Here is an 8,281-nt window from a genome sequence, read left to right on the forward strand (position 1 = left end):
GCACTGAGTCATCGGTCCACTTGAGTGGAGGACGCCCTACGCTCCTGATCCCCTTTCGCGGCCTTCATTCGAGGACTTTAGTATTATATTTATTGTTATTATATATACAACATTTTATTTATTAATAAAAATTGTATACTGTTTTGTTTGTGTGCACTGCTATTAATAATGTTTGTTATTTGTATATTTTAAAGTATTTGTCAATTCATGCTTAATTAGAACACTAAGTACAACTTAAATAGCAATACTTAAATATAAGTACTTTACATTACGCTGTATTAGATTTTGTTCCTAGATGAATAAAGACCAATTTATAACTCAATTGCTAATTTTATTTAATATCCCTTAAATGTAATTAAAATAACACAATCAATACTATTATAATAAAGAGTAAACACACACTTCTTTGTTACCTAAGATATCAGCAATTACAGCATATTTTTGAATAATTCTTCTTTTTATAAATAGCCCTATACTAACGTCACGCTTATAGGCTATATATTTTTACGCCATTAAACTTAGGGGCTAAATATATTGGATAAAAACCCGAATGTGGGAAAGAGAGCATAAGTTGCTGCCAACATCAAGGAAGCAACATTGCCAAGGTTGTCATGTCATGTCATTTTGACATTTGTTATTGATAATTTGACAAATGTAAACAATAAAATAACATTTTCATAATTTCATGCGGATGAAGCCGCATGGGAGCAGCTTGTTGTAAGATATAACTATTTAAAACTTGAAATAGTAAAAGTATAGTGGAATAAAAAAAAACGTAGCCTGTATTTCAGACTATCCTCTACATCTATGACAAAATTTATCAAGATTCGTTCAGCAGTTTAGGACACAAACATCTATCTAAACTTTAAATGACACACTAAATAGATTTTAAGTCACTTAATTCTTTACTTTTTACACTTACTTCTCTACACAGCTGATTTTGCTTAAACTCTGTAAATAATATAGTAAACTTACAAATTGATTGTCCGTTTATTTCGATATCCGTCTCCATTCTCTTAACTGAATCTAATTTAGGAAAGCGATCACTTTACCAATGAACTAAATAGTCATAATAAATTGTACGCAATTCATGAGAGCTTCAAAACAATTGCCTGTCTTAAGAAATATTATTGGAAGATATCGATTTTTGTTCTCAAACCTTCCAGAATTACTGATTCATCGTTTTTGTGTGCATTGTTATTCTCGTGTTTTTGTGCTCTTTCGCGTAATGTAGGTTTCATCAGGAAAACTGACGAGGGAAGGTTATCACTAGTGTTGTATCTCTGACTGTATCAGTTGAATTAAATAATTATATTGAAAAATACAGACAAATTGATAGTCAGTGTAAATATATCTCGAAGTTTAGTTTAGATTTATTCGTTGTACAATAAAATGGGTAATCATTTTAGCTCGAAAGCAGCGAAAACTCTTGCCTTATTCATTGCTTGCAATGTTCTAATTATTGTGAGGAAAGCAATTCCAACTTTATTTAAATTAAAGTTATTACATTCGATTTAATATTTTCCAATAATAATAAGCATAAAGGAAGTATTCATGTCAGCTTTATGGTTTTTAAATGCCACAAAACTTATCAATAAAGAGTTATTCCAATCAAAATAAAAAAGGTTTTTACAGGAGATAAAAATCAATTTAAACACTTCATAAAATTGTACAAAAACGAATAATAAATACAGCTTCGTTCGTCGTAGAATCGCTTACAGGTTCCTCGTTTCCGTTTAACAAATCACTTTTTAATGTCTGCAGCACTAGCTGATGTAACTCTGAGAGCCTTTTGTCGCCTAATGGATTCGTAACAATAAAACTAATTTATTCAATAAAGTAAACAAGTACAGATAAGTACAAAAACTTATAAGTACAAATAAGAATCTATTAGTTCATTCTCTATTTTACTACCGAATACTAAATTTTAAACACTTATCTTCGTGATCGTCGCTTGTAATCTGTCAGACTTCGTGATTTAAAACATGAAATTTAAGTATAGTAATCAATTAAGCTACAGATTTAAACGTCGTTTGAGAACTCAGCTGTAGTTAAGTTGTAGTATTCTAAATAATTGTACTTCTAGAGTTTTTTTCGGCCAAATAACGAGTATGTCCTCAGAAACATATAGTCATCCTTCTCACTCCTTTTATTAAAACAGAGATAGCATTATGTTTGTCAGTTCCACTATGGAAATCTACAGTTTGCTATCGCCATAGTAACACATTTTGATATATTATTTAATAATTTAAACAAGGCAAATATTGAAAATATTTTTAATAAATCATTTTACAATTCCGTCATTTTAGAGATAAAATACGCCGTGTCTGGCTTGTGGCCAGGGGACTTGATGCCGCGTAGCATAAATTGAAACAATCGGGCGCATGCAAAAATTTTACGTTCCGTTTCAAGTAAATTCTGCAATTGTATGCAAAAATCTTGGCACGAATTTTTGGTAGTCAGTGAAGATAATTTCTTAGATATACGATATATTTATTTTTTTAAACATCTGTTTTTTAACAAACTGATAGCGGAATACTGGAACGAATCTCTTAGAATCTGACAGTCGCCAACATTTTAATGTAATTTAGAGTTTAATCATGATTTACGCTCTTTAAATTAACGTTAATCGAAACATGAACAGTATCCTTTTTTCATAATATTTACGCCAAAGGAAACTAACTCTAACAAGACTATAGTCGTTAGTAAAATTGTTATTCCGAGTAAAATCAGATAAGCGTAGGCCTACACTGCTAAATGTAAACGTTTGCTGTTATCTGTGACCCGGCCTACAGTGATTACATAAACTGCTACTTTCGGTTATAGATGGCGCTGCAATTTCTTTGCGTCTTACGAAGTGCTTTATATAAAGTTATCAAGAATGGAATGTGGCAACTTTGGACAAGAACTGACTTGTATTTTTTTATTTAATTAATATATTTTATAAATATCGTTTTTCGTTTTTTTTCTGCTGAATAAATAAGTTTTATTTATTATTTAAATCATCTGCTTTTTCAACCTTTAAGGTTACATATTTTGTATTCAGAAAATCTTAAACATAAGTGGTAAAATGCGGAAAATTTCGTTCTTAACCTCATTCCAGAGAAACGCGTCACAAGAGCTTAGTAGATAATTATACTTAAACATGTATTCATACATGTTTTCAAATGAAAACGCTGTTTCACATAACAAGCAATTAAATTTAGAATTCAAATCACTAACGTTTATTTATCTTCCACTTCTCTGTACTAATATAATAAAGCGTAAACACACACTTTTTTGTTGCCTAAGATGTCAGCAATCACAGCACGTTTTTGAATAATTCTTTCTTAAATAAAAAAAAAAACCCTACACTTACAACACGGTTTAGGCTATATATTATTACGCTATTAAACTTAAGGGGTAAATACATTGGAATATAAAACCTTCACGTAAGAAAGGGACCATAAATTACAAGCTGCCAACATCATTAATGGAATTGAAGTTTAGTATTGGCCATATCTTTTAAGAGGCTGTTACATACTTAAATGTTGTTTTAATATACAACCGTTTGTGCTACAAAAAATCAATATTACGCAAGTATTCAAACATGATCTACTTTTTAATTTCAAACTTTTTAATTACAATTCTTCGTGATCAAGATTGTCACTCCGAAATATTTCTGGTTATTGTCTGTCTGAAAAAAAAAATACCTTCAGTGCCTCTATACTTACAGAATGAAAACAAAGCTTTGTTTTCAGTTCGACGTGTGGAGACACTTACCCAAGGTCATATAGAGGTCAAGTTCATTTGTAACAAAAGTTTATGACTAGACAAAGAATACCTTAACTTGCATAATCAAATATTATAAATTAAATCTGTCGCAATCATCGTTAAGTTACCCTTAGGGTAATTTAAGTATACATTATAAGCAGACGCGGTCGCGGGCGAAAGCTATTAATATTAAAAATGCGAAAGTTTAGGTGGATGTTTGTTAGTATGTAGCCTAAAGTCCTGAACAGATCTCGAAGAAATTCGACATATGTAAAGCATAGTCTGGAAAAACACATAGGCTTCTTACTTTTCTTTGTATTTCCACGAGGTCGTTGTTAGTTTGTTATAAATACTTCGTTTAGTCTATTTAGATACATAAACCCGCAGTAATCAGGTCTCTCCATGGATAATGGCCGTCTGCCTCCGACGTTAAGGGTCACATCAATAAAATTAATTCTGTTACGTTTGTTGTACCACAAACGCCTTATCTTGCAATTATTTATCGTTCGTTGTGTATAAAATAATTACCAGGAATGTTATAGTTACTAGTCAGGTAATCTTTTGCCACACGGACAATTTACGCACGACTGTTTAGTCGCGCTTTGATTCTTATGAGGTGCGCAAACTCGATTTTTATTTGTGCAACTAAACAGTTGTATTGCGAAACAATCGACAATCGCACAACAGTTGTGCGATAGTTTATTCAAAGGTGTGCTCTCTAAATATTGTGAAAAAAATATGCACAGATTTTGTTTTATTTAGCAGCGTTCAATTTCCATTTAGCTCGACAGCGCCATCGGCGGCCATTTGGTAAATTGCACGTATCTCGCAACACCGGCGTCGATACATACTGACAGACTGACTGATGGATTACAATATTTTTATATCAATATTGTGAGAGCTTATTTTACACTATCGGAATACTTGTTTGGAAATACAATAGTTTACCTTATCTATATTTCTATACTTATTTTTAACTAGCTGTTCCCGTGCGACTTCATCCACATAAAATTGTGAAAATCGTATTTTATTGTTTACATGTGTCAAATTATCAATTGCAAATGTCAAAATGACATGACATGATGACAAACTATAGCAACCTTGTTTCCTTGATGTTGGCAGCAACTTATGGTCTCTTTCCAACATTAGGGTTTTTGTTCAAAATATTTACCCCCTAAGTTTAATGGCGTGAAAATACATAGCCTAAAGCGTGACGTAACTGTAGTGCTTTTTATTAAAAAAGATATTATTCAAAATTATGGTGTAATTGCTGACATCTTAGGCAACAAAGAAGTGTGTGTTTTCGCTGTATTATAATAGTATAGATTTAATAAAACGTAACATTCACTTGACGTAGGATGTCAGCAATCAAAGCATTTATTTAAATAATTCTTTCTTAACTAAAAATCTCTACTGGATTGGTTCTAAGCAGGATGATTTGGCGTTATGCCTAAAATATTACATCCTTTATAAGCGTTGAATTCCTTCATGTAGTGTTCAGATCTAAAGCATATCCGATGTCTTATACCGAACCATTTCCAAAACGATCGACGTCCCCGAAGCTAATCGAAGCGATTTCAAACTTCAACCATAGAGAAGAGTTACTTTAGATAAACTTTTATGTGATTTTACTGCAGTGGGACTTCTTATGTATTTGACAGAAAAAGGTTCTTATGCCCATTTTCCAAGCCTTTATAGAATTCTTAGATAGGATGTTTAGTGGCGTCTTTAAAGTTAAAACAAAATTATAAACTTAAGTAACTAAACGCTGTTGAAATAATTCTTATTAAAGGCCTTTTAATGTCTTTTAAATTTAAAAAAACGGTAGGTGGAAATGTTCCTTAAAATAAACATAATGTGTTTAACATATTTATTTGTTTACTAGCTTTCGCCCGCGACTGAGTTCGAGTAGAATTAAAAAAAATGAAAGGCCTATGTATTCTTCCAGACTATACTCTACATCTATGCCAAATTTCAATAAGATCCGTTCAGCAGTTTAGGCTACAAACTCTAACAAACATCCATCCATCTAAAATTTCGCATTTATAATATTAGTAAGATTTAATACGACTTATGCTTTGAACTTTGTGTACTCTTAAACCTACGATTATTGATATATAGTTACTCTTTTCATTCAATAGATAATAATATACCGAATGTGATCAAGAAATAATTGGATACAGAGTATAAAAACGGATCGACGATAAAATAAAATAAGAGATTCCATTTCATGGTGATTGAACCACGTTTTTACGAAGCCAATCCAGTTCGACTGCTTAACGATTATATCGGCAAAGATATACAATTTATATCTGATATCAAAAATACTATAACGTTGATGGTGAAGGGGTGAATCAAGCGCATCCAGCAATTTCCAACGTTCATGGACATCACCAACATTGCAACGGCAAATGCGCTGCCTTTAAAACATGTAAGCAAGTAACAACAATTTGGAACAGTATAGAAAACAGTCTAGAATAACGCAAAGGCTAGGTATTGAAATTAGATTTATTCCACGTATACGAAATTGCAGGAGAAAAGCTAACTTATAAAAACGGGCGCATACCTTTGTTTAAACTATCACACGACTGTTGTGCGATTGTCGATTGTTTCGCAGCCCATTCAACTGTTTAGTTGCACAACTAAAAATCGAGTATTGTGTGCACTTGCTTATAGATTCACTAGTTTCTCTTCTGTCTCGCGACTCCGGCCGCGTGGAATAAAAAAAAACAAAAGTGAGTATTTTATGTGTTCTTCCAGACTGTCCTCTACATCTATACGAAATTTCATAGAAATCTGTTCAGCCGTTTTGACTACAAACTCTAAGAAACATCCATCTATCCATCCATCCATCCATCTAAACTTTCGCATTTATAATATTAGTATGATAGGAATCAAAGCGAGACTAAACAGACGTGCGACATTTTAATTTTAGGTGTGCGCAAACTCTAAAAATTTTTGAAACGTCTCAATCTCGTGTGGATAATCTCGTAAAAAAGTAACGATGGGAATTACGACCCCTTAGACAGTATAAGATACGATTGCACTCAATATTCAAGAGCCATAGTCCGCGTAACTTTGTTGGCGCGTTGCCGAACTTCTGTTCCCCGCGAGTTCACATTCCGATGGCCAATAAAAACTAAAAGTGGTCATCAACTAACAATTATACTACTAATGAAAAAATGTAAGCCATTTATTTTATTAAATTTTTATACATCACTAGATTTCGCTTGCGACGCTACGCGTGAAATTAAAAAAAAAACTATGTGTTCTTCCAGACTCTATATGTATACCAAATTTTATAGAAATCCGTTCAGCAGTTTAGGCTACAAACATCCATCCATCTAAGCTAACAGTGGTAGAGCCCGCTTTAACATGTTCGCAGAAATGGGCCGGCTCGCCCGGTGTAATACCACGACCACACAGAAAACAGGCGTGAAATGGAAGCAATTCTGCGTTTCGTCTGATGAGTGTGGTGCCGGAGGCCTAATTTTAGTCCCTTTCCCTTTCCACCCCTTTCTTAAGAGAAAAGGATGGGAAGGAAAAGTGGTTTTGACGGCATAGGAAGGGGAAATGTCTTTTGTGGGTCTAATCCTCCGTCAATGAAGTGTAAGCAACGCATCTGCAATTGCGGATGTCTATGGGCAGCGGTCGCTTTCTATTTCGGTGGATACAGGTGGCCGCTTGCTCGTTTGTCACCTTATGTTATAAAAGAAAAAAAGATCTAAACTTTCACATTTATAATATTAGTATGATTATTATTCAAATAACTGTAGTTATATGAAACTTATCAAAGCAATTAAATACATTTAATGCAACAAAATTATTAATTAAACAGGAAGCATTTAAATGTGAAAATTCCCCTAAAAGAGACATCCATTGGCGTAGTTTGCGAATGAAGATTCTTTGTAATTTGAATGTTAATATTATTAAGGAACCAATTTTATGCTTCCACGAATACTGAGATTAAATTTTCATTCAAAAGATGTTGAACATCAAAAAATAAAATGAGATTATGCAAGTTTTATAATTATTTCGACAGCTGTAATTCATTAAGAGCGCAATTAAACTGAACTATCGCACAACTGTTGTCTCGCTTTGACTCCTGTGAGCTATATAGAGGTGCACACACTCGATTTTAGTTGTGCAAGTAAACGGAATTGGCTGCGAAACAATCGCACAACAGTTGCTTAGTCAAAGGTGTTCGTCCGCTTTTAAGTACCGACTGAGGTTACATCGTGTAACGTAACATGATACACGGCGAGTATTCTTGCAGAACTTGCGAACAAGCGGGCAACGAGCCGCCAATACGAATGTTACATTACTCCGCGAATTTGTTACTGTTATCTGCAATTGTTTATTTAAGAAAAAAAGTGTGCAATTCAGTGACGGGAACCAAGATGATGAAATCCCATGGACTTCCGCTGTACGAGAGTACTAAAAAGTAGAGAAATAAATTTTTAAAGAAAAAAGGTGACTCGTTCTATCTGGCAGAGGACCAGTCTTGCGCAAGGTATTGGCCGGCGAC

The sequence above is a fragment of the Papilio polytes genome, unplaced genomic scaffold (genome assembly GCF_000836215.1).
Source record: "Papilio polytes unplaced genomic scaffold, Ppol_1.0 DF824213.1, whole genome shotgun sequence".
In the NCBI taxonomy this organism is placed as follows: domain Eukaryota; kingdom Metazoa; phylum Arthropoda; class Insecta; order Lepidoptera; family Papilionidae; genus Papilio; species Papilio polytes.